Source organism: Lactuca saligna, chromosome 7, assembly GCF_052625555.1.
Source record: "Lactuca saligna cultivar CGN05327 chromosome 7, ASM5262555v1, whole genome shotgun sequence".
Lineage (NCBI taxonomy): Eukaryota > Viridiplantae > Streptophyta > Magnoliopsida > Asterales > Asteraceae > Lactuca > Lactuca saligna.
In genome coordinates, this window is record NC_136423.1 from 108,666,519 (window position 1) to 108,687,206 (window position 20,688).

A 20,688-nucleotide genomic window follows, 5' to 3' on the forward strand; every position below is an offset into this window, starting at 1 on the left:
GACCGATCGCCCAAGTCCTCGCCTCTGGCGCAAGCCCGACCTGCTATGGATGTGGCGAAATAGGCCACTATAAGAGGGACTGCCCCAAGGCGAAAAATGCTGGCGAAGCAGGGAGGGTACTAGCGATAGGCCACGGGGAAGCAGTTGCTGACCCGACAGTGGTGACTGGTACGTTCCTCCTCGATAACTCCTATGCATGCATTCTATTCGATAGTGGAGCGGAGCGAAGCTTCGTAAACCATAAATTTGCTCGCATGCTTAATCAACCACCGCACGCACTCAAAGAACTATTCACAGTAGAAATGGCTAATGGAAAAACTGAAAGTACGACTATCATATACTTAGGTTGTACCCTAACTCTAGATAACCATTCATTCCCAATCGACCTCATGCCAGTCTCAATAAAAAGTTTCGATGTTATCATTGGCATGGATTGGTTAAGCCTTCATCGTGCCGACATCATGTGCTACGAGAAAGCAGTCCGTCTAAACCTTCCGTCTAATGAAACTCTTATAGTCTACAGTGACAAACCCGGTGCAAGTCTTCGCATCATATCAAGTATTCAAGCACAGAAGTATCTGCGTAAGGAATACCATGCATTCCTTGCTCACGTCGTCGACACGAGCCTCGAAACGAAAGAACTAAAGAACATCCCTGTAGTGAGCGACTTCCCCGACATTTTCCCAGATGAACTACCCGGGTTACCCCCGCAACGACAGGTCGAGTTCATAATCGACTTAGTCCCAGGAGCTACCCCAGTAGCCAAGTCGCCCTACCGCTTAGCACCAGCTAAGATGCAGGAACTCTCTGGTCAACTTAACGAACTGCTCAGCAAGGGCTTTATAAGACCGAGTTTCTCACCTTGGGGAGCACCGGTCTTGTTCGTTAAGAAGAAAGACGGATCATTCCGTATGTGTATTGACTACAGAGAACTCAACAAACTGACGGTCAAGAATCGTTTCCCTCTGCCACGCATAGACGATCTATTTGACCAACTGCAAGGGGTTTCTAAAATAGATCTTAGATCCGGATATCACCAGTTACGAGTGCTAGAGGAGGATGTGCCGAAGACAGCCTTCCGAACTAGTTACGGACATTACGAGTTCGTGGTGATGCCATTCGGATTGACCAATGCGCCCGCAGTCTTCATGGATCTGATGAATAGAGTATGCCGACCTTATTTGGATCAGTTCGTCATCGTTTTCATTGACGACATCCTAATCTACTCCCGAAGTAAGAAAGAGCATGGCGATCACCTGCGACAAGTTCTAGAGACATTACGAAAAGAGAAGCTTTATGCGAAGTTCTCGAAATCTAAATTTTGGATCCGGAGAGTCGAATTCTTAGGACACATGGTAAGCGAAGAGGGAATCCACGTGGACCCAGCCAAAATTAAAGCCATTGAGAACTGGTCAGCACCCAAGACGCCTACAGAAATTTGCCAATTTCTAGGTATCGCTGGCTACTATCGCAGATTCATTCAGAACTTCTCTCGAATAGCAAAACCTCTTACAACCCTAACCCAGAAAGGCGTGGCCTTTGACTGGGAAGAGAAACAAGAAAGAGCGTTCCAAACGCTCAAACGAGCCTTGTGCACCGCACCAACACTATCCCTTCCCGAAGGAATAGAAGACTTCGTAGTCTATTGCGATGCATCGAATCAAGGGCTCGGATGTGTCCTGATGCAGCGAGGTAAGGTCATCGCCTACGCCTCGAGACAGTTGAAGACACACGAAGTTAACTACACGACCCACGATCTTGAACTAGGAGCAGTGGTGTTTGCTCTAAAGATCTGGAGACATTACTTGTATGGAACGAAGAGCACTATCTTTACCGACCACAAGAGTTTACAACACATACTCGATCAAAAGGAGCTCAACATGAGACAACGACGGTGGGTCGAGCTACTCAGTGATTACGAATGCGATATTCGTTATCATCTGGGTAAAGCCAACGTAGTAGCAGACGCCCTAATTCGGAAGGAACATTCTGGTCGCAAAGTCAAGTCATTGTCAATAACCATCCATTCACACTTGTCTAATCAAATTCAGGCGGCCCAACTTAAAGCCATGAAACCTGAAAATGTGACGAGTGAATCCCTCAGAGGAATGGACAAGAATTTAGAAGCCAAGGGTGACGGAGCCTTATATTTCATGGACCGGATCTAGACACCCAAACACGGTGGTTTCCGAGACTTGGTCATGACCGAGGCGCACAACACTCGGTATTCCGTCCACCTAGGTTCAGATAGGATGTATCTGGATCTTAAAAAGCTATACTGGTGGCCAAATATGAAAGCAGAGATTGCTACCTTCGTGAGTAAATGCCTTACTTGCACAAAGGTTAAGGTCGAGTACTAGAAGCCCTCTGGTTTATTGCAACAACTAGAGATCCCGGAATGGAAGTGGGAGCGGATCACTATGGATTTCATAACCAAGTTGCCCAAGACAGCGGGTGGACTTGATACCATATGGGTCATCGTTGATAGATTGACCAAGTCTGCACACTTCCTGGCTATCAAAGAAACTGACAAGATGGAGAAACTTACGAGAACATACATTAGGGAAATCGTACGGCTACATGGTGTACCTATGTCCATTATCTCCGATAGAGATAGTAGGTTCACCTCAAGATTCTGGCAATCACTGCAACATTCCCTAGGAACAAGGTTGGACATGAGCACAGCCTACCATCCGCAGATCGATAGACAGAGTGAGAGGACCATCCAAACTCTGGAAGATATGTTGCGAGCCTGCGTGATTGACTTTGGGAAGGCATGGGATACTCATTTAACCCTTGTCGAGTTTTCCTATAATAACAGTTATCACACGAGCATTAAGGCTGCTCCATTTGAAGCTCTCTATGGCCGAAAGTGCAGATCCCCTCTGTGCTGGGCTGAGGTGGGTGATACCCAATTAGCCAGGGGCAAGCTTCCGACAGTACTCTCACCGGTCCGTAGATCATTCGGGAAACGACAGAGAAAATTGTTCAAATCCGTGAACGATTGAAAGCCTCTAGACACCGACAGAAGAGCTACGCAGATAAACGAAGGAAACCTTTGGAATTTCAGGTGGGAGACCGAGTCCTTCTCAAAGTCTCACCCTGGAAGGGCTTGATACACTTCGGAAAGCGTAGGAAGCTTAATCCGAGGTACATAGGGCATTTCGAGATTCTTGCAAGAGTCGGCACGTAGCTTACAAACTCGAGTTTTCCTATAATAACAGTTATCACACGAGCATTAAGGCTGCTCCATTTGAAGCTCTCTATGGCCGAAAGTGCAGATCCCCTCTGTGCTGGGCTGAGGTGGGTGATACCCAATTAGCCAGGGGGCAAGCTTCCGACAGTACTCTCACCGGTCCGTAGATCATTCGGGAAACGACAGAGAAAATCGTTCAAATCCGTGAACGATTGAAAGCCTCTAGACACCGACACAAGAGCTACGCAGATAAACGAAGGAAACCTTTGGGAGACCGAGTCCTTCTCAAAGTCTCACCCTGGAAGGGCTTGATACACTTCGGAAAGCGTGGGAAGCTTAATCCGAGGTACATAGGGCCTTTCGAGATTCTTGCAAGAGTCGGCCCGTAGCTTACAAACTCAATCTACCAGGCGCACTTCGTAACGTACATTCTACATTCCAGGTATCTAACTTGAAAAAGTGTCTATCCGACGAGACTCTCGTAATCCCACTCGACGGGATCGAGATCAACGAGAGCCTCAATTTTGTGGAAGAACCAGTAGAAATCATGGACCGAGAGGTCCAGCAAACAAAACAAAGTCGCATACCCATCGTGAAGGTTCGCTGGAACGCTAAGCGGGGACCTGAATTCACATGGGAACGCGAAGATCAGATGCAACGCAAGTACCCACATCTGTTTCCCTAATCCACGAGTGTTTTCTTACTCCGAATTTCGGGACGAAATTTCCACTAACGGGGGGATGATGTGACAACCCGATATTCCAACTCTTTGTAATGGCCTAATAGGTCAAGTATTGTAAACATTTTTGAGTTAATAAAACTAACTTTGATAATAAAATATCCAAAAAGTTTGTATTTAAATTTTTCTATGTTTAAATATCATTAAACCATGACCATACATAAAAAGAACGCCCAAATCCGACTTCGTATATTGAAGTTATGATTTTTCCAAGTTCAGCTTAGCAACAGACAGCTAAAAACTCGAATCGGAGATCGAGCGACATTTGGCCGGAATGACCTAAACGAGAATCGAAGGTCTCGACAATGGTATTTCAACGGTAAAAAGTCTGGCAAAAACCGACGTCAGATAAAGAAGTTATGAATTTTTAAAGAAATTCCTTAATCACGTCATTTTAATAAATAAATAATAAAAATAATTTCGGAATTTGCCAACGGAATCTAAACGAAAGTTGTAGATCGTAGTCTCACCTTCGCGGGGATATAAAGAACATCGAAAACGGAGTTCGTATGAAGGAGATATGAATTTTTGAAGTTTGATAAATAATTTATATATAATTTTTATTAAAAATGTTGGTAATATCCGAAGGGGAGTCAGCCTAGGGCCGAAGTACGAGACACGTACCTTCGTACGCCCCGTGCACTCGAGGCCACGGCCTCGGATCGTCCACATCGCCCTATGCGAAGCTACCCGACCCGCCGTCCCATCCGACCCGCCCCATCCGATATACGTAAACGATGACGTCGCGTACGCGCTGCGTACGCCAGTACGCCCTGCGTACGCAGGCAGTTCAGCCCCCTATAAAAGGGATGTGAGCCTTTCCGAAAAATTTGTTCATTTTCTCTCTTTCTCTCACGATCTTGCCTCGATTTCCGTGCCCTTTCAAACCCGAAGCTCTGGTCTTTTTGCTAAAGTCCCGAGAGTCGATTTTACTCCCGAGATTCCCGAGAATCCCGAGAAAAATCCGTTTCCCGAGACGAAACTCTGCCCGGTTTTCGATCTCGCTATCTTCAAGCTTCCAAGTGAGTTCATACACCTTTATTCAACCTTTGAAATGCTTTTAAATGTTTTAAATACTTTATGGGGGGGTATACAAGTTAAACATTTATAGTTATTGCTTCGATCACATGTGATTGCATTAATCACATGTGATTAATAACTAGGAAACCAATGATTTTATCACTGTTCAAACTGTTTTACTTCAAAATGTTTCACAAACTCTTTTACTTATCAAATGCTTTTATTTAAACTTTGTTTTACTACTTATAAATTGCATGCCCATATATGTATAGATATATAAGTAATGTTTAAAGGGCTTAGGAAGGCCATCCGCCCTATTTCCTTTTCGCGCACTGAGATGTGGTCTGGTGGGATTTCGGGTGACCATCCGAGGGTCGTTACAATATTAGTTATATATCATATATACATGTATAGACATAAAAGTACTTCCATATTCATACTTATCAGCACATCATTAGTAAGTTACCATCGGGGTAACACCGGATCATACTACTACAATTTCTAGATCAACGAATTAGTTCATTCAGGAGTCAGTACTTATTACTAAGAGAACATATACAACAATACTAGAACAAGTAACATTATATTACATATACACGAATACGTTAACAATTGTGATCCACTGTATGGGAGCATGTCTTAATTGTCATGACCCGAGTTGTAGCCAGAGTCTCTTGGAGGGAGAGCGTGAGTTTGCGTATAGATCTATACTGGATTGACTATCCTACACCTCGCTGCTAGCTACAGCGGGACCGACAGGTCTGCGGGTGCCAAACGTCATACCTTATTTTTCAACTATACGTTGTCGTTGTTACCAGTCGATAGTATGGTGCAATTTATCACATGATACGTTAATATAAACCCGGTTTAAGGTAGTTAGTACAGCAGTAGTTCCTATAAAACAAAACTACAGTACTACAATAATTTACCCATTACATTTTGGTGATAACCTCACTTAAACTTTAATGTACAAACTATATTTTGTTAAATGATAGTTACACTTGGGAAATTACACACTTTTACATCAAACGAGCATACAAAACAGTTAAGCCTTGGTAGAGGGCTACTTTAACAGAAAATATAGGTTTTTCTGAGAGATTCAAACTTTTACAAACACTTACATACATTTACAACTCGTACTTGCGACAGGCTCAAACGTTTTGATAACAAACATCAACACTAAAATACTTATGAATTCACCAGCTTAATGTTGATAAACTCTTTCAAAATAACTTGTATTCTCAGGTCATCAGTAGACAAGTACCGATGCTAGCTTTTGAGAAGATGGAGCGCATTCAAGACTCATCATATTATTTTGATTTACATTATATTTTTGGTGTCTAAAACTGTACAGAACACGCTTGTATTATAATTTTATATTTAATGCAATGGATGATGTTGTTTGCTTATTTACATTTACTGTGTTGTGATACTTTACATGACGTCCTCCGCCCCAGAACGTTTCCGCCATTATTGGTTTTGGGGTGTCACAGAATGATTCTAAAAAGTTACGGGAACTTTTGAGAGAGGTTTGGGAGAGATTTCACATACTTGGAGAGATTTGGGAGAGATTTGACATTCTTGGAGAGATTTCTCATATAAAGAGATTTTTGCGAGAGATTTCACATACTTGGAGAGATTTGGGAGAGATTTGACATTCTTGGAGAGATTTCTCATACAGAGAGATATTTGAGAGAGATTTCACATACTTGGATAGATTTGGGAGAGATTTGACATTCTTGGAGAGATTTCTAATACAGAGAGATATTTGAGAGAGATTTCACATACTTGGATAGATTTGGGAGAGATTTGACATTCTTGGAGAGATTTCTAATACAGAGAGATATTTGAGAGAGATTTCACATACTTGGAGAGATTTGGGAGAGATTTGACATTCTTGGAGAGATTTCTCATACAAAGAGATATTTGAGAGAGATTTCACATACTTGGAGAGATTTGGGAGAGATTTGACATTCTTGGAGAGATTTCTCATACAGAGAGATATTTGAGTGAGGTTTCACATACTTGGAGAGATTTGGGAGAGATTCTTGATAAGAAGAGATAGAGTGAAAACGATTGAGAGAGGTTTCATGTGTGGCATTTGTGCGTGTCCAACTTCGCAATGCAAGGTTCGTAAACCCTGTTAAGCCTTGTTTAAGGGTCTTACACACTCCCGATGAGTATGCAACATTGTCTTATCGGTTTGGGCTCGCCACGTACCACAGTTTTAGGTTAAGGATATCTAGCTGTTCGCACTTTTTGATTTATGATCTCTCATTAGAATAGCGAGTAGTTTAGTATTTACCTAACATAAACTATAGTACCCACGTGCAAAATGAGTCGAACGGTTTGACTTGTTGACTTCGGTTGACTTTGTCTTGACCGGAAATTGACAGTTGTCACAGAGAGGGAATTTCGTCTAGAAATTTAAAATAAGAAGGATACAAGTGGATCAAAGAAAAAGATGTGAGTACCTTTGTTTCATCTGATCTTCGCGTTCCCATGTGAATTCGGGTCCTCTCTTGGCGTTCCAATGTACATTCATGATCGGTACGCGACTTTGTTTCGTTTGTTTGACCTCTCGGTCCATGATTTCTACTGGTTCTTCCACGAAGTTGAGGCTCTCATTAATCTCGATCTCGTCGAGTGGGATAACAAGCGTCTCATCGGACAGACACTTTTTCAAGTTCGATACGTGGAAGGTTGGGTGTATGTTACTAAGTTCACGTGGTAGATTAAGTTTGTAAGCTACAGGGCCGATTCTGGCGAGAATCTCAAAGGCCCTATGTACCTTGGATTTAGCTTTCCACACTTTCCAAAACATATTAAGCCTTTCCACGGTGAGACTTTCAATAGAACGCGGTCTCCTACCTTCGGTCAAAAGCATATTAAGCCTTTCCACGGCTTCCTTTAGCTAATTGTGTGTTGCCAACTTCGGTCCAGCACAGAGGGGATCTGCACTTGCGGCCATAGAGGGCTTCAAATGGAGCAGCCTTTATGCTTGTATGATAACTATTGTTTTATGAAAATTCGACAAGAGGTAAATGGATATCCCATGCCTTTCCAAAGTCAACCACACGGGCTCTCATCATATCTTCCAAAGTTTGTATCGTTCTCTCACTTTGCCCGTCTGTTTGTGGATGGTAGGCTGTACTCATGTCTAGTCTAGTCCCTAGGGAACTTTGTAGTGATTGCCAAAACCTTGATGTAAATCTACTATCCCTATCGGAGATAATGGACATCGGAACTCCATGCAATCACACTATTTCGCTTATGTAAGTTCTTGTAAGGTTTTCTATCTTGTCAGTCTTCTTGATTGGTAGCAAATGAGCATATTTGGTTAATCTGTCGACGATGACCCATATGGTATCAAGCCCACCTGTTGTCTTGGGCAACTTGGTTATGAAATCCATAGTAATCCATTCCAATTTCCATTCTGGTATCTCTGGTTGTTGTACTAATCCTGAAGGTTTCTGGTACTCGACCTTAACCTTAGCGCAAGTAAGACATTTACTCACGAAGGTAGCAATCTCTGCTTTCATGTTAGGCTACCAGTACAGTTTCTTAATATCCAGATACATTTCATCTGAACTTGGGTGAACGAAATACCTCGTGTTGTGTGCTTCAATCATGACCACATCCCTGAAACCACCATGTCTCGGTGTCCAGAAACGGTCCATGAGATAATAGGCTCCGCCACCCTTGATTTCTAGATTCTTTTCCATTCCTCTAAGGGATTCACCCGTCACATGCTCGGGTTGTAAAGCTTCCAGTTGGGCCTCCTTAATTTGTGTGGATAAGTGGGAATGGATGGTTATATTTAGAGATTTGACTCTCCGAGCAGTGTATTCTTCTCGACTGAGGACGTCAGCTACTACATTGGCCTTGCTAGGATGATAACGAATCTCGCATTCGTAAACATTGAGTAAATCAACCCATCGTTGTTGTCGCATGTTAAGTTCCTTCTGATCGAAAATGTGTTGAAGGCTCTTGTGGTCGATGTAAATAGTACTCTTCGTTCCGTATAGATAGTGTCTCTTGATCTTTAAAGCAAATACCACTGCTCCTAGCTCAAGATCGTGTGTTGTATAGTTTACTTCGTGCATCTTAAGCTGACGGGAGGCATAAGCAATAACCTTCCCTCGTTGCATAAGAAAACAACCAAGCCCTTGATTTGATGCATCGCAATACACTACAAAATCTTCTATCCCTTCGGGGAGGGATAGTATCGGTGCGGTGCACAAGGCTTGTTTCAGTGTTTGGAATGCCTTCTCTTGTTTTGCTTCCCAGTCAAAGACCACGTCTTTCTGGGTTAATGTAGTAAGAGGTTTCACAATGCTAGAGAAGTTCTTTATGAATCTGTGATAGTAGCTGGCTAGACCTAGAAATTGACGAATCTCTGTAGGTGTCTTTGGTGTCGACCAGTTCTTAATGGCCTTGATTTTGGAGGGGTCCACATGTATCCCTTTTTTGCTAACAACGTGGCTCAAAAATTCGACTCTTCGAATCCAAAATTCACATTTAGAGAACTTCGCATAGAGCTTCTCTGATCGTAGTGTTTCTAAGACTCTTCATAGGTGCTGACTATGTTCTTTCTTACTTCGGGAGTAGATAAGTATATCATCGATGAATACGATGATGAATTGATCCAAGTAAGGACGACACACTCTATTCATTAGGTCCATGAATATTGTTGGTGCGTTGGTTAATCCGAACAACATCACTACAAATTCGTAGTGTCCATAACGGATTCGGAAGGCTGTCATGGGAACGTCTTCCTCTAGCACTCATAATTGGTGATATCCGGATTGTAGATCTATCTTTGAGAAGTAGCTCGCTCCTTGAAGTTGATCAAATAGGTCGTCAATGCGGGGCAGAGGGTAACCATTTTTTATAGTGAGTTTATTCAGCTCTCGGTAGTCAATGAACATCCGGAACGATCCGTCTTTCTTCTTCACAAACAAGACCGGTACGCCCCAAGGTGAGAAACCTGGTCTAATTAATCCTTTTTGGTGGAGTTCGTTAAGATGACTGGAAAGTTCTTGCATCTCTACTGGTGCCAGACGATAAGGCGATTTTGCTACAGGGGTAGCCCCTGGAACTAAATCGATTTTGAACTCGACTTGGCGTTGTGGTGGTAATCCCGGTAGTACTTCTGGAAAGATACCGGGGAAGTCACGTACCTCTGGAATGTTATTAATATCCTTTACTTCCCGACTCGTATTGACGATGTCTACAAGAAATGCCTGATAATCCTTCCGCAAATACTTTCGAGCTTGGATGCACGATATGGTGTGAAGGTTTGTACTTGATTTGTCACCGTAAATCACTAATGTTTCATTGTTAGGGAGATTTAGACGAACAAATTTTTCAAAGCACATGATGTCGGCGCGAAGAGGACTTAACCAATCAATGCCAATTATGACGTCGAAACTTTTGATTTGGACTGGCATGAGGTTGATTAGGAAAGAGTGACCATTTAAAGTTAATGTACAACTCATGTATATGCAGTTAGTGTTTTTCATTTTTCCATTTGCCATTTCTACAATGAATGATTCTTCTAACATGCTAGGTTTATGTTTAATTAAGTGAATAAAGTTTTGGCTCAAGAAGCTTCTCTCTACTCCACTATCGAATAGGATGCATGCATATGAATTATCGAGAAGAAACGTACCAGCGACTACTGTAGGATCGGCTACGGCTTCCTCGTGACTAATAGCTAATACTCGTCCCACTCCGCCGGTATTCGCTGACTTTGGGCAGTTTCTTTTGTAGTGGCCCACCTCGCCACAAATGTAGCATGCTTGGCCTACACCAATATTGGGAACTTGAGTGACCAGCTTTACGGGGGCCTTGCAGAAACGGATAGTGTGTCCCTTTCTGTTGCAGTTGGAGCACTGCATTTCCCGACAGGGTCCGTGGTGGTGGTAATTGCATTTGGTGCACTTTGGGAGGTTGCCGACATAAGGCTTTGTTGGGTAGAGATTTGTAGGAACGGTAGTAGGTACAGTCGCAGCGTTTACTGCAACCATTTGTTGTTTCTTCGAGGATTTTTGGGAATACCCACCCTTCCCCTTATTCCACCCTCTCTTCTTGTTGTTGTTGTTCTTGTTGTTTCACTTTTGTGGTTCTGGTGCAGAAGTTGTTGAGTCTTGATGATTTCCATGATCAATAAGCGATTGTGCCATCTCTTTGGCACTTTCAAAAGTGTCAGGTTTTGAAGCTAACACGCTTGACTGAATTTGGGGCGGCAGTCCCCAAATGTATCGCTCTATATTCTTGTTCTCGGGAGCAATCATATCTAGGAAAAAGATTGCCAGATCGCAGAATCTGTTGATATAAGTTACTATGTCGGTACCAATCATTCCCAGAGTCCATAGTTCGTGCTCGAGTTTTTGAATCTCTCCCCGTGGACAGTACTCCCTCATTAGCATGATTTTCAAGCTCTCCCATCTTATTGAGTGTTCCGCTATCAGGGTAAGTACCTTAACGTGGCCATTCCACCAAGTTAAAGCCCTATCAGTAAGTGTGTAAGTCGCAAACTTGACTTTGCTGTGCTCGGGGAAGGAGCAGATTTCAAAGACTAATTTCGTCCTTTCAATCCACTACCTTAAAATCATCACACCACCTATTCCATTAAACATCCGGGGTTTAGCATTCATGAAGTCTTTATAGGTGCACTCCCGGGGTTGCCCATGACTATCGCCATGGTTGGAAGGATGTATCCCAACTCCTGAACCAATAGTAGTATGGGTATTGATCTGTGACATGGAAACTGGTACAGCTGCGGTGACTTCTGCCTAGAACATGACAGCATCAAATTGAGGAGGTGGAGGTGGTGGTGGTATCGGTGCTTCCCCATCGTTATTTCATCTCGGATTTCTACGCAGAGGCATCCTTCAACTAAAGATTGAAAAGACAAGGGTAAGAAGTCCATAGTATAGAAAATGTATGTGTCTCATGAACTAAATTGCTATAGTTCAACAATAGATGATAGTCTGAGTCTCAAAGATAGAAGAACGAAGGTTATTCGTAAATCTGAATATATGAACAAGTGTATGGTTTTTCTATAATATTTTAAAGATTGAACGAGATACTCAACGTAGTAATAATAGCATGCGAGTTATATTAATATAATAGATGATACAACGATCACGAAAATTTGACCTTTAAAAGTGTCTTCGATTACAAGAATTTTAAGAAAGTAAAACTATTAGCTAAGGTCCTAACTTATAACAAAACTTGAGGTTTTCGCAAGTACTACTTGCGACGTGTGTTGCGCTTGGAGCTTGACTCCGCATCCGATTGTTTTGATTCCATAAGACGCCTATTGAAGGAGGCTTGTTGTTCCCTCAACTCTGCGAAGACTACATTCATTTGTGTTTGGAATGCATCGGCACAGAGGTGAGTATCATTCTGCAACATATCCAGATGACGGATGTCGCAGATTCGATTTGCTTGGACCCCCGATTGATAGGACTGGTTGGCCACTTTACCTACCATGACCGGAAGTGCTCGGTCGGCTGAACCTCTATCCCTGATGTCGTAGAAGTTTCGACACATACCGTAGTGATAGCGTATCCCTTGTTGTTGTCTCCAATGGTGGAGGTGGCTTCCCCAAACGGGATTCGGTCCCTGGAAGTTCCTCCTAATGGCTGGAGGGTCGACTACTTCGGGTTCTGAGTCTGTACCAGAGTCGTCCCCTTCTTCCAAGTCGATAGGCTCTTCGTCCTCTTCCAGATCCTCCTCTACCCATCCTCTGTTGCCCTGGTTCGGGTAGTAGGGGTCCCCTTGTGGGTGAAATCCAGCCATTTAACTATACAAGAATAGGGTTATAACATTTGAACCAAAACTTGAGAGCACGTAACACTAATTAATCTATTTTATGCACCAAATACTCCTATAGTATTTAAATTGTACGTTTGATACTAGTGTCCATTTTGGTAAGTTTTGACATGTTGCTCGCTACGATCATTCCTCGATATACGTTAGTCTAATTTCGGATAAATATAGTTGATCAGGCTATATTCGTCCCAAATTTGATTACATATCTCGAGAAGTAATTGTAGTGTCCAACTCGTCTTAATACTTTTTGTATAGTTCTCATCATGACAATATGTTGTTGTATGCATTTATTTTCTATTTTTCATGACCAACAGTAATCTATTTTAAATGAAATAAGGATTTTAGGTGTGAAAACCTTTTGTCAGAGACTTTGAATCCCTAAGAATTTATAGTTTGTATATCTTATGAGGTTCGATATACTTAGTTCACTATAAACATTGCTCTGATACCAATCTGTCACACCCCCAAACCGGAACGGCAGAAACGTTCGGGGGCGGATTACTTCATGTGGTAACGTAACAAATGAATACATAGTAAAGAAACTAATACAACCAATTACAATATGATGCCAAAATATGAATTTAAACTAGTGTCGCAGCGTTCCTTCTTCAAAAGCTGTTTAGTACCTGTAATTACTGAGTCCCTGAAACATACAAGTAGTTTTGAAATAGTAGATCAGCATTTAAGCTGGTGAGTTTCATAAGCATTTAATCATAGTATTTGTATTAAAATGAAATGGTTTGTTTTTTTTGTTAGTCTCTAGAAAATCCCATATTTCCTACTGGTATATGCGTAGCCTTCAATCAAGACCAATATACGTTAAAAAGTTGATGTTTTCCATCTATGAGTAGTGGTTAGAAGTTCCAAACTTATATATCAATTGGGTTTTTCATGCATAAAGTAAATGAATTTATGTACGTATAAAACCTCCATTACATCTGAAAAACCCCGTAAATCACTGTGTTTTTAATACTCTATGTGAGTTTTATAACCATGCTATTGACAAGGAATGCCTATACACAACGTTCTTCAGGCATTGAAATGTTCTAACGTTTGTCACCCCAAATGGTGTACTGTAGCTAACAGTCAGGGTGCGAGGTTGTCAATCTCGTATAGATCTAAACACAAACACCATGCTCCCCCTCCAAGGGATTCTGGTATATAATACAGGACTTGAAATGTGTACTCGAGTGTACGTGAAGTTTAATGTCTCACAAAACTTAGTATAAAACAGATTTACATGTGAAAATGTTCGTTTGTTCTTGTATATGAAAGTAACTTCTTGAAATAGTATTTCCATGTATGTAAAAGTTCTTAGTATTCTCGTAAAACTATACCTATTATAGTTTTCTAAAAGTGTGTTTCGTTAGTATAGTAATTCCTAGTGAAAATGTTCACTTGTTATGAAAAGTATAGTTTTTGTAGTGCCAAAACCGACACACACAATTATAGTATAAGCAGAGTGTCTGATTTACATAAATACATAAATCATTTCTTATTTCAAAAGATAAGATGTTATCGTGGAATAATTTGCATATGAAAGATTTCCATATAATAGTTATAAATCACATATGATTCCATTGATAAAAAGCGAATAATGAAACTTTATATAGCACACAATAATAATCGAGTGTTTTACTTGTATTCCCCTCCCCCCTAAAAGCATATAAAAGTACATATAAAATGTTTAAAAGTGTGAATTATAGGGGTATGAACTCACTTGAAAGATCGGAGAAGGCGGGATGAAAACCGGATAGAATTTCGACTCGAGAAAGCGGATTTTACCGGGATTCTCGGGAATCTCGGGAGCACAAACAACCCTCGAGACTTGAGCAATGTGACCGGGACTTCGGGATAGCATGGGCACGGAAAACGAGACAAATACGCAAGAGTGATGAGAGAGAATGGCCCTCTTCTTCGGAACACTCGCATCCCTTTTATAGGGGGTGTGAACCGCCTCCGTACGTGGGGCATACAGGCGTACGTTGGGCGTACCCGTGCGTCACGCATGCGCATATCCTCGACTGCCTCGGACCCCCGGATGGGACTCGACGTAGCTTCGCATAGGGTACGACGTGGACGATCCGAGGCCAAGGCCTTGAGTACACTGGGCGTACTCGGGCGTGACTCAGCCTTCAGATAATACCAAAGTTTTCATTAAAAATTATATTTTTAATATTTAATAAACTTCAAAAATTCATATCTTCTTCATATGAACTCCGTTTTAGACGTTCTTTATATCCACGCGTACTCTACAACCTTCGTTTAGATTCCGTCGGCAAATTTCGAAATTATTTTTATTATTTATTTTTAAAAGTCGCAGTAAGAAAATTTCTTTAAAAATTCATAACTTCATTATCTGACGTCTGTTTTTGCCAGACTTTTTACCATTGAAAAACCATTGTCGAGACCTTCGTTTCTCATTTAGGTCATTCCGGTCAAAGTTGCTCGATCTCTGTTTTGAGTTTTTAGCTGTCCGTTGCTAAGCCGAACTTCGAAAATTCATAACTTCCTTATACAAAGTCAGATTTGGGCGTTCTTTTTACGTACGATCACGGTTTATTGACATCTAACATAATAGGTAATTTAATTAGTGATTTTTGGATATTTTATTTTCGAAGTTAATTTCATTATAACAAACGTGGTCACAATACTTGACTTTTTAGGTCGTTTACATAGAGTGGAAATATCGGGTTGTTACAATAACTTAGGGAATAATGTGTTTCATATTGATTCATCAAATGTTTTGGATAAAGCATGCTTATGGCGTCGTCGTCTTGGACATGTTAACAAGAAACGCATATCCCAACTCCAAAAGGATGGAGTGTTGGAGTCATTTGACTTAAAGTCGGAAGACACTTGTGAATCTTGTTTGTTTTGAAAGATCACCAAGTAACCCTTCACTAGTACTTGTGAAAGGGGTAAGGGTTTGTTGGATCTTATACATACCAATGTGTGTGCATCCTTCAAATCCGCCATAAGGGATGCTAACCGCTTCTATATGACTTTTACTAATGATTATAGTTTATATCGGTATATCTACTTAATCAAGCATAAGTCAGAAATCTTTGAAAAGTTCAAAGTTTTTAAGAAAGAAGTGGAGAACCAGTTGGGCAAGAAGAGAAAGATGCTCTGATCCGATCGAGGAAGAGAGTATATTAGTATCGAGTTCCAAGACTATCTTAAGTAATGTGGAATTGTTTCTTAATTGATGCCACCTAGGACACCTCAACTGAATGGTGTAGCTGAGAAGTGAAATCGAACATTGTTTGACATGGTTCATTCTATGATGAGTCGAGCTTCGTTACCTATCTCATTCTGGGATTACGCCTTCGAGACTACTACCCATATCCTCAATCTCGTCCCAACAAAAATGGTTTCCAAAACACCTCACGAGATATGGACAGGGAAGGTTCCCTCGTTAGCACACATCAAGGTTTGGGGTTGGAAGGCTTTTGTGAGAAAAGAAACTCAACGACAAGCTCGAACCTAGTAGTGAGCGTTGTATTTTCATCGGCTACCCACAGTAATCCTTTGGATATCTCTTCTATAGACCAAGTAACGATGTTGTCTTCGTAGCAAGGAGAGGAGTCTTTCATTAGAGAGAACTCATATGCCAAGAGGACAGTGAGAGGAAAATTGACATTGAAGAGCTTCAAGAGTTATGCGATGAAGGAACCTCAAACACTAGTGCTCAACCTAAGGAGGAAACTCCTGTTGAACCAATTGATGGGTTCATACCTCTGAGATGTTCCAGTAGAGTTAGTGTTCCATCTGTGTTATATGATTTTCATATAACAGCTAAATGGGATACATTTATCAGTGATAGTAAACTGGTAGATTTCGATGAACCTAATAACTATAACGAAGCCATCGTAGGCCCCGAGTCTACAAAATGGAAAGAGCCGATGGGCATTGAGATTCAGTCCATGTATGGCAATCAAGTTTGGAACTTGGTTGACAATGCACCAGGCTATAATATAGTCTGGTGCATATGGATCTTCAAGAAGAAGACTGACATGGATAGGAAATTACACACTTATAAGGCACGATTGGTTGCAAAGGGCATTACTCAAACTTCTGGAGTTGACTATGACGAGACCTTCTCACCAATAGCGAAGATTAAATCTATAAGGGTTATGCTAGCCATAGATGCATTTCATGATTATGAAATATGTAAAATGGTTTTCAAATTGCTTTCCTTAATGGGAAGTTGGTTGAAGATGTTTACATGAATCAGCCTAATGGTTTTGTCAATGCAAAGTACCCTAATAGAGTGTGTAAGCTTGAGAAATCCATTTATGGAATGAAACAAGCATCTCGCAGATGGAGTCTTTGTTTCGATGAGAAAATCAAAGAGTTTGAATTTTCGAGAAGCCTGGATGAGTCATGTATATATGTCAATGCTAGTGGGAGTATAGTTAGCTTTCTCGTGTTGTATGTGGATGGCATACTACTCATAGGAAACGACATTCCAACTTTGTATGAGGTTAAGTCTAGGATAGGGAAGTGTTTCTCTATGAAGGACCTCTAAGAAGTTGCCTACACTTTAGGGATAAGGATATTGAGAAACAAGAGTAAAAGACTAATAGGACTTAGTCAAAGCACCTACTTAGATAAAGTCTTGAAACGTTTCACCATGAAGAACTCCAAGAAAAGAGACCTACAAATCCAGAGCAATACCAAACTGGGTAACACTCATAGTTCGATTACAAATGTTGAGATATCATAAATGAGTCGAATATCATATGCTTCTGCATTTTGCTTGATCATGTATGTTATGACATGTACTCACCTTGATGTGGCCTTTGCCTTGGCCATGGTCAACAGATATCAAGAGCACCCTGCTAAACTCACTAGACTGCGGTAAAGAACATTCTTGTGTACTTGCAGAGGACTAAGGATTGGGTCCTTACCCTTGGTGGGAGTGATGACTTGAGAGTAACAGCGTACAGTGACGCCAACTTTCAGACCGATATAGATAAGTTTTTCTCTTAGTTGAGCTGGGTATTTACCCTTAATGGAGGAGCAATAACATGGAAAAGTTCCAAACAGGAAACTATGGTTGATTCAATGTGCGAGTGAGAGTACATAGCAACAAGCAAAGCAGCAGAGGAGGCAATATGGTTAAAGAACTTCATTAGAGGCCTTGGAGTTGTACCAGCTGTAAAGGAGCCTATGGATTTTTTCTGTAATATGAAAGTGTGGTTACCTTAGCGAAGGAACCAAGGGATCATGGTAGAACTAGGCACATTGATAGAAAATATCACTTTATAAGGCATCAAGTAGAAGAAGGATTACTTGTAATGAAGAGAATATCGTTAGAGAAGAACCGAACAGATCCCCTTACAAAGGGACTCAGCAGGGATAAGCACTTGTAGCATGTAAGGATTCTTGGGTTGAAGGACGATATTAGTTTTAATGATTAGATAGAATTTAGAAACTTGTAATAGCTAAAATGTAATTGACATTTGATGATTGAATAAAAGGTGTTCTATTTATAAGAAAAGTTACTATATTATGTCAATTATTTACTATGATTTCATTTTGCATGTTTTGACATGCAGAATAATAAGATTATTCAAACTCTCCATAGGCGATAATAATTTGGAAGTAAGTTATGTAAGTAAACTGTCATGAGTGGGTTTTGTAAGATGGTCTAAGGAGCTAGACATTGCAAAGGTTGCTACAACATTCATGAGTACTCTTGAAATAAGATTTGAGTATTGGATCAACCCACACTCACATGAATCACTTTATGGAATTTATCACGAGTGATTGTGAGACGATAATATCATATAATCTTCAAACCAAGATATATAAGTTGGTAATTATGAGTTGGTTTTACATTGATAGTGTGAAAACGCATCAGTAACTCGATGTCATAAAACGTGTTGATGTGTATGATTTAACTAATAGTTAGTAGAAGCATATAAGTTGAAGTTTATTTGTTCCTTCTATCCTAAGTGGATTAAAAGAGATATATTTGACCCCTTAATAATTTTGTAAAAAGTAGTAGTCTTAAAACCATAAGACTTGTGTGGTAAATATTATTTGAGGTATCCAAAAAACAGTTGTTTATCATCGAAAGGTGTAACTTGTATAAATTTCTAAATAATATTGTTATATTCTAAGTGAGTCATTATAACATTAATAATATGGCGCAGGTTTGTCTAGACGTTCTTCAAGCATTGGTTTCATTTAAGACAATTTTCACCCTAGATTGGCCAGTCTAGCTGTAGCGAACAACGAAGGTGTGAGGTGTCAACCTCATATAGATTTATTCACAAATTCACGTTGTTCATCCAGGAGACTTTGGTTATAACTATTCCCGGACTTTAAGCCTACACTATTATATAGGCACAGTGAAAATGCATCTGACTAGAATACTAACCGATATTTACGTAAATAGTTAAAATCCGTTATTTATTCAATAAATAACAATAGTTGTACTCGTTGACTAGATGCTTTTTTTTCTGTTTCATAACCTTAATTGTGCTATTTGACTAGGTGTTTCATTTCATTTTGTTTACTGAAAATAATACACTTCGAATCATATTTATAAAAATGACTCAATATATCGATGTTGGAAAAAGTGGCCCTTCTTTTTATAAATTATCAAATATGATCCACATTTGCCAAAAAGTGTCATGAGTAATTCGAAAATACGAGAATTCTTGAAAATTTCCCATTTCTTCTAAAACGCTCATTTTTAGACTCATATTTAGGAAAAAGTTCAAAATGGCACTTATTTATCGATAGTTCCATTTTTAGCTCATTTTAATTGAAATATTCATTGATAGCTAAATATTCTCTTACATTTGAAAATTGCCTTTACATGTGTGTGTGTGTGTATATATATATATATATATATATATATATATATATATATATATATATATATATATATGTATATATATATATATATATATATGTGTGTGTGTGTATATATATATATATATATATATATATATATATATATATATATATATATATATGTATGTATTTGACTGAAAATGTTCAAGAATAATAATATATTTATTATTTAACATCTTCCAAATATTATGCCCATCAACATTGTTAACTAATTCTTGAAGAAAATTCTTGTGGTTCTTTACGTAAAATCTTAGGAGTCATATTTCATATATATTAGTTTTTTTGTTTCTAACACACAATATGTGAACATATATTTCAAGCTCTTTAAACTTCCTAAAAATCTTGAGTTCTTGACTATTCATATGGAGTTTCATAACCATAAGCACATATAGCATAGCATACATCCAAAACAAGCAATTATATCAAGATTTAAAAAAAAACTAAAAAATAGGGGTATGAATCTCACCTTGGGTAGAGGAAATGTGTGGTTTGAAGAGGTGAGGTGAATGATTGAAGCCTAGAACACTTGAAGTGTTGGATGAATCCCCTAAAGACTTTGGATACCTTAATGTTATTAATACATGAATTTATGTGCGAGTAGAAAGGATTCCAAAAGTTTAATGTATGAAACATTTAATTGGCCACGAATTAACTTACAGGAACTTAAAGGAGATTGTGAAGAAATGGCTCCTGGAGTTCTTGGTTGAATTCTTGAGAGTGTTTGTGGAGGTATACAGTGAATGCAAATGAGTTTGTGAAATGGAAAATGGGGTTTACGCTCCTTCTTATGGGAATGAGAAATGGATGGTTTCCCCTTATGGGGTTTACGGCGTAAAGGTTTCCTAGGATGGTGTTCATGGTCAAACTTTCCTTCCTTAAATGGTGTTCACGGCCTAGGCTAGTAGTTAACGGTCAAGGTTTGGTGTTTTAAGGTAGTTCACGACAAAATTGCTTCCTAGGGAAGTGTTTATGGTACTAAAATATATAAATTTTAAATTGTTTGTTTTATGAT